This window comes from Podarcis bocagei (assembly GCF_964188305.1).
Source record: "Podarcis bocagei genome assembly, chromosome: 2".
Lineage (NCBI taxonomy): Eukaryota > Metazoa > Chordata > Lepidosauria > Squamata > Lacertidae > Podarcis > Podarcis bocagei.
The window spans coordinates 90,444,277-90,456,460 of record NC_138126.1 but is presented as its reverse complement, the minus strand read 5'-3'; the positions used below and the strand labels follow the sequence as shown (position 1 = coordinate 90,456,460).

The window sequence follows — 12,184 nt, the reverse complement described above, 5'->3', positions numbered from 1 at the left end:
GGCTCAATGATAAGCTATGGATAGTCTTATTTTCCATAGATAGCCTTATCCTCCATGAATTTGTCAATGGAAAATAGTATCATCAATGGCTTATCACCAGAAAGAAGGGAATGTTTTAAAACAACCAGCAGTGGGAGAAGTGTGTGCATTTCATGGGAGCTGTGAATCAAGTTATGGGGTTTGCTCTAGGGCTAAAAACTCCACCCACACCCAACTCTAGCAATGTAGTCACCTTGTGCTGAACCAGAAATTTGACAATGGCTTTGAAATTGAGGTCCCATTCAGAATTGCTTAGTTGAGCATAATGGGAGTTTCTTCACCCACTCATCTCCAGGAATTTGGCTTTGTTTACATCCCCTTGCACTGTGAGACCTGCCAGGGAGACCTTGTATTGCATACTGTAGGCCTAATTCTCGTGCCAGAGGTTAAAGGAATGCTGTTACTGAAGTTGTGCCATGGACTTGGCCTGGTGGGGTGCACTCGTGTGGGTTTAACAGGAAGCCTACAGTAGCTGGGTACAGGAAAGGACCAAAATGCTGGGAACAGTCTGCATTTCAGGGCTATTTATACCAGTGTGAGTTGTTCCCTTACTGGTCCTCTCAGCTATTTGTGTCCCACGACTTGGAGCATTGCTCCTCTCCGACCTTTTCTTCCATTCTCCTTTATTTTTAACATCACCCTTTCCTTCAACTGGGTGGCTCTCATGAGGAAAGAGGAAAGGGGTGAGTGGGAATCATTATGTATCTCTCCTGACCTGAGCTCTGGGTAAGGACTGTGTTTCTAGTGGGGCAGAGTCCAGTTCTCTTATTGTGGTGCAATTTAGTGAAGGCTTCCCAGTATGTTTTTCAGGCCACGTTTAATTAGGAAGCTGCCTTATATGAGGTCTGAGTATTGCACATAGTTAAACTATGGAACCCGCTGCCACAGGAGGCAGTGATGACCTACTTAGATGGCTTTAAAAAACGACTGGGCAGATTCATGGAGAAGGCTATCAATGGCTCCTAGCCATGATGTGTATGCTCTGCCTCCACAGCTGGAGGCAGTAATGCTTCTGAATACCAATTGCTGGAGAGCACAGGAAGGGTGAGCAGTGTTCGGCTCAAATCCTGCTTGGTGGTTTCCCACAGGCATCCAGTTGGCCACTATGAGGGCAGGATGCTGGACTAGATGGGCCATTGGCTTTAGCAGCAGGTGCTTCTCACGCTTAGCTCAGTATTGCCTCTTCTGACTGGCAACATCTCTCCAGTGGCTCAGGCAGAGAAATTTCCCACCCCCTTCTTCTTCAACTGGAGATCCTAGAGGTTGAACCTGGCGGCTGCTCCACCACTGGACTATGATCCCACCTGTTATGTCTGTCCATTAGGATTAGATTGTTGTACACAAAACCTGCTCTTGAAGTTTACTTTCATTTTTGTTATTTAATGCACTGGCTTTGAACCTTGCTGTGGTTTCTGCACACCCACCCACTCCTCCTTACTCTTTCTTACTCTCCTACAACCTTGAAGCAGCTTCTGGAATCAAGCTCATTTATGGATCCATTCTTTAGCAGGACTACTTTGAGGTGCTGCAGAGAAGCACCCACTGCTGCCTTTCGTCCAGGTGGGTTATATGAAATGCGTACCCACCATGACAGTGCAATGAAGCTTGTCCCCTCCCCAAAGCCACATTCTTTATACCTGCTGACTGCATAGGCTGCTTCTTGCACTAACTGGGAACCTCTCCCAACATCACCAACATAGGCAGGAGCTGTTACCTAAGGAGGAACCTGTCTAGGATTGCCAACTTTTTCTCCAGGCAGGGCTCCTCTACTTTTAATGGCTACATGTTCAGCAGTTAAAAACTTTCCTATCTCCTTCTCTAGGCTGAGTAAAAGTTTCAGCATCAAAGCATGGAAGCCCTTTTAGGATAAAAGTTGGCCACACTATTTAGGTGCCTCTCCTTTAGATCTTGCCACCACCAAAATGTACGTAGGAACAGATTAAGAGGTAGATAAAAGCAAAACCCCTGAATTGTATATAGTGTTGCAATGTCTTTCTGGAGGGGAGACAGAATATGGTAAAACTGCCACGGCTCATTTATTTCATAACATTTGTATACTGCTTTGAAAACAAATAACCTCAAAGCGGTTTTATTATTAACAATATAACACACCTTTACTCCAAGGAGCTGAAGGTGGCATGCACGGTTATCATCATCGTCCCCCTTTTATACTTACAGTCACAACAACCCTGTGAGGTAATTGGGGGGGGTGAGAAGGAGACTGGAGCCAAGGCCACTCAGGGAGCTGCATGGCAAAGAGTGGATTCGTCCCACGCTCTATCCACTAGGCCACTCTTATCTCCCCTGTATGTGCTATTGAATTTCAAGGCAGAGATTCCCTATAACTCGCTAGTAAGCACTGAGGCACAAAGCCTTTTAAAGGGGAGCCAGAGACAGGAATAGGAAAGGCCAAGGAGGGAGGCAGCCCCTCCCGCCTTACAACATCAACTTTGCTAGACTGGTCATGTTGTGCAGATGCCTGATTATTGTCTTCCAAAGCAACTACAGTGGTACTTCGGGTTAAGTACTTAATTCGTTCCGGAGGTCCGTTCTTAACCTGAAACTGTTCTTAACCTGAAGCACCACTTTAACTAATGGGGACTCCCGCCGCTGCTGCCGCGCCACCGGAGCACAATTTCTCTCATCCTGAAACAAAGTTCTTAACCCAAGGTACTATTTATGGGTTAGCGGAGTCTGTAACTTGAAGCGTATGTAAACCGAGGTACCACTGTACCTCTATTCCAAACTTAAAAATGGAAAGCGTAATACTGGTGGTCAACAAAAGAGGTTTAAAGACTGTTTCAAGGCAATTTTTAAAAAATGTAGTATAAACACCAACAATTGGGAAACACTGGCCGGCGAGCGTTCCCACTGGAGAAACGCAAGGGAGAAACGTGCTAAGAGGAAGGCAGGCTTGGCAAATCCACACCGTGATCAACTCCCGCCGGGAAACCTGGGTCCCCACTGTGGAAGGACGCGTGGATCCAGAATTGGCCTCCACAGTCACTTACGGACTCATTGTGTGGTAGAAAGATGAAACGCCGAGAGAGAGAGATTCCCTGCGCCCCATCGGCGCTACCACGAGGAGGCTCTAGGTGGCTACCTAGGGCAGCCCAGCGAGCTGGGGAAGAGGCGCTCTGACCGCAGGAGAAGGGCAAAGACGGTCCCAACGCCAACGCCGCCATGGTGTGCGTATGTGCTTGAACTCCTCAAACAGCAGAGGGCCGGAGAAGGCAGGAAGCTCCGATACAGGGAGGAGTAAGAGAGCCGCCAAACAAGGGGGGGTGGGTTTGATCTCAGCGGCACTGGCGGTGGCGGCTCAATGCAAACCGTGCAGGAGGTGGCTGGCGAGTACGCAGGGCTTTCCGTGGCCCGAGCAAACCGGCGCACTCGCCCGAAGTGGAGCCGAGGAGCGCCGCTTGCACGGAGAACGCAGCCGCGGACTGCTCTCCTCGCAGCGAAAGCGCCGGCTTCAGCCAAAGAAGTGAAGCTGGTAAAGGAGGAGGAGGAGCGTTTTTTTCAATCCGAAGTGCTGAGGCCGGTGCGGGGCGCAAGGTTGCAGCCCCTGTTAGGCGGCTTCTCTTTTGGTGGCGCTGAGGGGTTGGCCTCATCTGGCGCCTCATCGGGCTGCCCATAAGGTAGCGGTGGGTGTAACGACCCCCTTGGGGCCGAGGAGCTTTTTTGCTTTTGTCCTCTGCGTAATGGTGAAGAGACGCATTCACGCCTTACAGTTGAAGCACGCGGCTTCCCCGCCCCCAATCTTGGGAATTGTAGTTTGCACCCACACCCGAGCTTTAGTTCCTAGCGCCCTTAACGAACTACAGTACCCCCAGTTCTTTGGAGGAAGCCGTGTGATTTAAATGTATGGTGTGGGTGTGACCATTACGAAGCAGGAAGCCCCTGATTCGGATCTCGCTGATGTCGCAAACCCGTTAGGCAGTATATAAATTGTATGAAATAAGAATAAATTAAAAATTCAGGAAAACCAGCAGAGTTTTGTGAACCTTAACGATTTAACAGGCCTAAAGCTTTTAAGAGCTACAGTCTACTTCATCAAATAGATGTGAAGTTCATGAAAACATGATCCACATAGTCAACGTAAGTCTGTGAAGGTGCCACAAGCCTCCTCATTTTGCTGCAAGAGTCCTGCAGTGCAATCCTAACCATTGTCAGAAGTAAATCTGAATTTAGCAGAGCATACTCTGAGGTCAACAAAATTAAGGTCGGAGCCTAAAAGGACTACCATTATGGAAATCATCATTTGCATGGATGACAACTAAAACACTTTGCAAATGTTAAGTATTATCACTATTGATGAGATATCTCAGGAGGTGCTATAAACCACCATCTCCCAGCAGGAAGTGGAACTTGCCTAGATTGGGGAGATACTGAGAGCAACAGCTCAAGACACAAATATGGGGAAACATGAAATCTAATAAAAATGGATTTTCTGGTGTCTGAACTGTACCAGCCCTATCTGGTAGTTATTTCCTACCCCCCCCCCCCCACTTTCAGAGACAGGGAAGGATAGGATTATCTATATGGAATAGAAACCCAGGAGGAGCAAGGAGCTTGCTTTATGAAAGCAAACAGGCCTTATCTGCTAGCTAGGACTTACCAGGGTTCTTGGGTTGCCATCTGGAGACATTTATTCTGGGTACAAGTAAGCTAATGGCTTTCATGAGAGCTTTGCTGCAGCTCTAGGGTGGATCTGGGAGGTGGAGGAGTGAGTGGGAAAGACCTCTCAATGGGGGTCTGGGCTGCAGAATCGGGGGCTCAGATTAAAACACTGTGCACACACACTCTTTCTCTCTCACACACATACACTCTCACACTGTTTCCATGCCCTGGCAGTGCTCCAGTCTCACACTACAATGGGCTGCTGTTTTCAGTCTTCTGACACAGCTGGCAGCTTGATGGGAACAGCTGGTTGCCTGAAAGGGAATGTGGAGTGGTCCTTGGCTTTAGGTTGGGGGGCCCCCCAATAGGGGCTGAGCGACTGAGCTTCTCCACCTCTGCAGCCTAGCCGTTGTTGAGTGAAGCGGCAGCCAGTTCTGCACAGAATTGGAAAGGATGGAGAATTGCCCTAGCAAAGCTGAGCTCCCAGAACAGACCTTTATGATGTGGGGGGATCAGAGAGAAACACAGGGGCCTTGAACAAAAAAACTTAACTGGGGGAAAAGGTCTTCCCAGGGCATAGTCTGAGAAAGTACAATGCCACCATCTTGCTGAAGTTAACCAGGCCTGGTTCTGTGGAGTGCTTGAATTGGAGAGAGACTGCTTGGGAACCCCATGTACACTGCCTTGAGTTCTGTGATGGAAGAAAAGTGGGACATGTACTAAATAACATAAATACTTTAAATAAAACTTCCATGTAGAATTCATGGGCATTTAGCAGACTGCTGGACCACTTTTGTTTTCTTTGGCCCTCATTCTGGTATCCAAGGTCTGGTTTTTCTTGCTATGTGGTTCTTCTTTTTCTCTTGCTTTTCTGAAATTGTATTTATCATTTCACAGTAGTTTCTTGCCCCTGCAGCGAAGGATTGCTGGTGAGGCTGGTGGGACCATAACCCTTTGCCAAACCAAGTGGGAGTTGTGTGGAATATTGTGGTGGACAGAATGTTAGAGGTGAGGTAGAGGGGGGGAAACTGGGTTGAAATCCCTGTTCAGCCACGAAGTTAATTGGTTCATCCAATTATTTATTACAGTTTGGGGAATGGCTGACACTCAGTGACAGAGCACACAGTTGGCATGCTGAAGATCCCGACTCTACTTCTCAGCATCTTCAGGAAGGTGTGGGGAAACCTCCTGTCTGAAATCATGAAAAGTCACTGCTGGTCAGTGAATTTATTACATTTATATTTCCAACAAGCACAAAGTGGCATATGTGGTTCCCTCCCTCCTCATTTACCGTAATCCTGGCAACAAACCTGTGAGTAAGGCTAAGAAGCAATGACTGGCCCAAGGTCATCCAGTGAGGTGCATGGCCAAGTGGAGATTTGAACCCTGGTCTCCCAGGTCCTAGTCTGTCAGTGACTACTGTACCACACTGGCTCCTTGGACCAACCATTTGACTTAGCATGGCAGCTTCCTATGATCTTGTAAGCCACTTTTGTATCATGGCGTTGCTCTCAAAGCCATTAACAGACAATTCAAACTGCATTTAACTATTTAAAAGCATTTATGTGCACCATTTAATATTTTAAAAATCTCTCCATAATATAAACACAAATCAGGTTACAAGAACACATCAACATCCAGAATAAAATGAGAGCCATTTTCTCTCAGCCTAACCTACCTTGCAGAGTGATTGTGAACATCGAATGGGATAATATTCTATGTATGCAATTCCATGAGCTGCTTTGAGGTAGGGTGAGGCATAAATCTAATCCCAAGTCAAAATTGTTTAGACTTGTATCCAACAGTTGCATGAGCAGAAGGCAGCTTACACAACTGACCTTTCTTTTCCTCCTGTGCCCCCTGAAAAGGTACTCTGGAGGGTTAAAGAGGGACCTACCTACTGTACATTGTGGGATGTGTTATACGGGGCTGCAGTGGGAGGAACCTGAAATCTGAAATCAGGTGGATGAGTCCTGCATCAGTGAGTGTCGCCTCCAGATTGTCAGGCAAATACCAATAAATTTAGCTTTGTGCCACTAAAGTGGATTAAAGCGCTCTGGCACCCTACTGGAAAAAATCCACTTAAAACATGGACTTTTTGCAGTTAAGAAAGCATTACCTTGAAAAGTGTGGGGTGAATAATGATTAACAGGTAGATCTATAAACACTGCAATAGGAAATTGGGGTGGCTGCTCATTATTGTATAACCCAGTGTTTCCCAACCTTTTTTGGGCAAAGGCACACTTGTTTGAGGAAAAAAATCTCGCGGCACACCACCATTACAGCCCCGTGACGTCAGCGCGCAGCGTCACGCCGGGAGGGACGCACGAAAGTGAAAGTTTTCAATTTTTTTCCCTCCCCCTTGCCGGGGAACCTCCAAGCTTTGGGGGTGGGGGGGGGGAGGAGGCAGCAAAGCAAGGGACTGAGGGACGGCGGCAGCTGAGGCGGCGGCGGCTGTTGTGGTGGTGGCGGCGATAGCGGGCGGAGGAGGGGGCGGCGGCGGGGCCGAGGTGGCCGGCGGCGGCGGGGGAGGCGGCGGCGGGTGGAGCAGGAGGGCGGCCGAGGCCGGTGAGGGAGTAGGGTTGCCCGGGGCTTGAGGAGCCGTCGCCGGGAGTTGCTGCTGCTGTTGTTGCTGCTGCTGCCCGGACATGCCGGCCTCCTCCTCGTCCGCTGTCTCGCGCTCCTCCCTTTTGCACGCGCTGCCCCACCGCCGCCCCATTGGCTGGGTCCTGTCAGCTGATCCTGTGTTATTTCCTGTGTGTGTGTGTGAGGGGAGAATGGAGAGAGAAACCTCGGCACCACCACCGCGGAGCCGCCCCCGGCTCGACGCGGATCCTCGCCGCCGCCGCCTCTCACTGCCCGACTCGCCCGCCTCCCTCCCACGGCACACCAGCCAACTTCTCACGGCACACTAGTGTGCCGCGGAACACCGGTTGGGAAACACTGGTATAACCTCCCCACAAACAGTTTGGTATGAATGGTCAATAAAGACCGGACATATAGTCTAAACTCCACATAAACGTTGTGCAAGTGAATCTGGATGAATGCTCAACAAACTGGCTGTCTAGAGAAGCACAAGTACTGTGTAGAACCTCTCTTGTTTTCTGACTATTTCTAAACTCAACTTTGAAGCAGGAATGTGAACATTAGAAGAGCCTAGGCTGATCAGACCAAAGATATGAAAAAGCTCAGCGTTCTGTTTGCCACAGAGGCCAACTAGATGCCTCTGGGAAGCCCTCAATCAGGACACAAGGGCAATAGCCCTCTTCTGCCAAGGCACACTACCTCTGCTCAGGGGGACAGCATATCTCCTATGTAGACAGCATGAGTAGCCACCATTGATAGAGTGGGTGCCCAATTACTCCATTGTTAAAGGATCCACCAGGGTTGCTGCAAAACTCTTTGCATTTTAGTGTTTTCCCTGTTGCTCTCCTAGCTTTTTACAGGCCGGGTTTGTGGTTGGTTTTTCTGACTTTCAGTGCCAACTTTTCATGTCTGGACTAGCAGTTGCTACTGATGCACCTGGTGAGAGGAGGGGTGCATGAGACAGTTGGTGACATGGTTAATGGGGCCTTGCCTTGCTGCCTTTTTTGCCCTACATTTCCAGGATACAGTACTACCCCCACCATCACCAGTCCTGGGCCCAGGAAGGGATTTTGAAAAGGCAGACCTTCAAATCAGCTCTCTGGCAATGGGAGTAGGAACAAAGGAAGCCACCTTTGCCCAATTCAAGCCACTGGTCCCACTATCTCAGCACTGTCAACACTGACTGGCAGCAGCTCTCAGACCAGGAATCTTTCCCAGACCTACCTGGAGATGCCAGGGATTGAACTTGGGGTCTTCTGCATGCAAAGCAGATTCTCCAGCACTGAGCCACAGCCCTTCCTGAATGAAATTGGACCTGGAATCTATGAGTAGGATTGGGTGGCATGAAGACAAGGCCGTCCCAAGACATTTTGCCGCCTGGGGAAAAGGCAAAGGTGGCGCCTTTCCCCACTCCATGGACAAAAGCCTACCAGACTGGCAGCTGAATCATACTTAAGCACAGCACTTCAAAAGACCCCAGGGCATATAATAAGGATTTTGTAACATTGGCCTTTTACCTTACTAGAAGAATGCATGTGAAACACTTTGAGCACTTAGAAAGAGTGTTGAATAAATACTAGAGTGATATAAATCATGTTGTAGCCAAAACATCCAGCAAATACTTAAAGCACCCAGGAAGAAGACTGTGAGTCAGGGGACTCCAGGGTTGCTATATTTCTTATTTCAAAGAGCAGCCTCTCACATTGCTGGAGAACCTGCCTAGAGACCATAACTAACATACTCTGTTTCAGAACATTGCAGCTCTCTGGGTTAAATATCACATTGCTGGCTTGTGGCTTGTTTTCTTTCTGACCTGTGCTCCTACAAGAGGCATTATTCACACATCCCCTGGCTGCTATGGAGTTAGTAATGTGGGGCTAGATGCAAGTGAGCATGAATACAAAGGATTGGAGAGTGAAGTGGTCAGGATAGATCACGGCATATTGGCTTCACTGTTCACGTGTCTGATCCGGCAGAAGGCTAAGGGGGAAACCCCTGGTCAACAGCTTAAACGGAAGGTATTTTGCGTGGCCTGGTGACTGGCTCCTTCTTTGCACCAGAGAAGCAGGAGTGGCCTTTGTTTTCACTAGCAGAAGGGAAAAGACTCAGTTGTTACTCTCCTTCCTATTCTGGGCCCATCCAAGCTGTTGGGGTGGGAATGTATTCTGCAACAAATCATTGATACAATAATAGTACATTAATGGGGTATATATACTGCACCACCTTCCAGTATATAACTCATTCCACTTTTTCTGTGATGCTTCCCCAGTGTTGCTGCCTTACCGCAGTCTGAAGGGACAAACTTGCACTATCCTGCAACAAACGTGGGACTCAAAGAAAACCTGGAACATTTGCGGCGTAAAAGCAACAGGATTTCATCGGGATGTTCCATGCATTGATTAGAAAGGAAGTGTGGCATGACTGTTCTGAAACTTTTACAGGCATGTATGGTACTGAAACGGGTCACATATGAAGTGCCCTGATCCAATCATGAACATAAATCATAATGAATGCACAATAAAAAAAGGAGGCCTCATAGTCCCTGACCTTCCTCCCACCAGTTCCTCTTCTCTGCCCTCACAATAACAAAACAAAAAACAAAAAAGGCAGAGAGCAGTGCAGGAAGGTGAGGGAAAGGCAAGGCAAGGAGGAAAGGCAAGCCATAAGGAGGTGCCCAAAAAGCAGTGCTTTTTTTCTTTCTTAAAAAATGTTTAAGGGTACTCTCATTTTCCTACTCATATTGAAATAATGCCCCTCAATGAGGTCAAACTTAGATTCACAAAATGTTTAGGGGTATGCTTACCCCTGTGTCCCCCCCCCCCCGAAAAAAAGGACTGCAAGAAGGAATTAATGAGAAGGAAAGTGGCCAGTGCATTTCGATAAAATGAAAGTGAGGCAACTATGCCCCGGAGAAAGTTTCTTGAAATACAGTGGAACCTCGGGCTAAGTACTTAATTCGTTCCGGAGGTCCGTTCTTAACCTGAAACTGTTCTTAACCTGAAGCACCACTTTAACTAATGGGGCCTCCTGCTACTGCTGCACCGCTGGAGCACGATTTCTGATCTCATCCTGAAGCAAAGTTCTTAACCCGAGGTACTATTTCTGGATTAGCGGAGTCTGTAACCTGAAGCGTATGTAACCCGAGGTACCACTGTAGTTTTTCTCAGTAGAGAAAGGACATCCATGTTTATGTCCTCAAATAAGGTCTTTTATTTATTGCTTTATTTATTTCATTTATACATTGCTCATTCAACTAAGTTTTCTGGGCAGTTTAAATATCAATAAAACATGCTATAAATACTCTTACAAGATGTTGGGATGTGAATAGATATTTAATAGATATCCTTCTGCAGTAGAGTGCCATCCCTTTGCAGCTTAAAAGGGAAGCTTAGATAGGCTAGTTTTAGCCTTCTAGTTTTAAGTAATCCAGGATTTTAAGGCAGGCTGGATTTTCCTGGTTTCCACCCCTTAAAACAACAAACACACAAAGTAGTCTTGTAAAAGATAAAAATAACATTGACTCACTCAGAATACTTGTTGAAGAGTAACAGATACAGCAGCTTTGTACAGGCAGACTTAAAATGGTAATTCAGTCTAGCTTAAAATGTAGTCTGATCTTGGAGCTCAGATATGCAGATGGTCTCACATTGCTGGTTTGGTGAGGTGGGAGAATATATAACGATACAGTGGTACCTCTGGTTACGAACTTAATTCATTCTGGAGGTCCGTTCTTAACCTGAAACCGTTCTTAACCTGAGGTACCACTTTAGCTAATGGGGCCTCCCACTGCCGCTGCACTGCCAGCGCGCGATTTGTGTTCTCATCCTGAGGTAAAGTTCTTAACCCGAAATACTACTTCTGGGTTAGCGGAGTCTGTAACCCAAAGTGTTTGTAACCCAAGGTGTTTGTAACCCAAGGTACCACTGTACCTTCCCCCTGTTACGGCACAGTGGGAATGTCTCTCACAGAGTTCTCTCTAGCAAGTTAACAGGAAACGTCTGTGAGCTTCAGAGCTGTATGTATCTATCAAAACATGAATTGTTGGTTTGACTGCACTTTAAGTATCCCACACAAGGATCAACAAAAAAAGTCACAAATCAGTAAGCTCAGGAACAACCCCCCCCCCCTAATTAAAACCAGCACAATTTAAAAGTGGCATAAAACACAGCAAGGGGGAGCTTGATGTGAAACCTGGAGCATCCAAAGAATATGTCATTAAGAGACCTGTGTTCACCTGTTATCTTAATAATAAAATAGATGCCCCAATTCTGCCACCTCAAATAGCCAGTGGCTGTACATTTTCTCAGGTTAAGGCCACTTCTGTGGAGAAGGGAATGTCATAGTGCAGGGCTGTAAGAGCTTGGTGCCTCCTTCCTGCTGGAGGAAAAGAGTTTGCTTATGAGTAGGCCTCCAAAGGGCATGGGAATTTGATGCCCAGGGAAAATGGGTAGGACAAGCAGTTATGTAGCACAAGCCTGTGGGTTGTGGGGGGTGTAGGATTGAGGCACAAATAAAAGAGGTAGCTGCAGAGAGCATGAGGAATAAAATGGAAGATTTGAAAGGCAATGGAAATCCCAGCTACCCTTCTGTTAAGCGTAGCTGGAGAAGGGTGTGTCTCACCCACAACAGGAATATCTAAAAGCAGAGGAGTTGCAATGAACAGATGGGTTTTTTGGCCTTCCCTTGACTTTCCCCAGGCTGATAAGTGCATGTCCTGTGGAAGGGACAAAACATCTTGCAGCTGTGCCCACATTATGCTGTTCTTTCCCACTGTGTATGTGTGTGGATGAGGAGTCTGTTTTCCTGTGTGTAGCAGAGAGAGAGATAAGAAGCTTACAAGACGGCACAATTCTAAGGGTCCGCTGTGGGCTGAGCAAATTCTCCAGCTGCCTATTTATGCCGCCAAAGTGGCACTATCTTCCACAAGATAGGCTCAAGG

The 12,184-nt window shown here is 47.5% G+C and overlaps 1 long non-coding RNA gene across 1 annotated transcript; it reads left to right on the top strand.

Moving 5' to 3' along the window:
* The first annotated feature begins 3,021 nt into the window (after window positions 1-3,021).
* On the top strand, window positions 3,022-10,181 carry LOC308582300. The gene is made up of 3 exons (XR_014005613.1): window positions 3,022-3,297; window positions 5,748-5,876; window positions 9,515-10,181. It is a non-coding gene; the product is annotated as an uncharacterized lncRNA (long non-coding RNA).
* The last annotated feature ends 2,003 nt before the right edge of the window (window positions 10,182-12,184 follow it).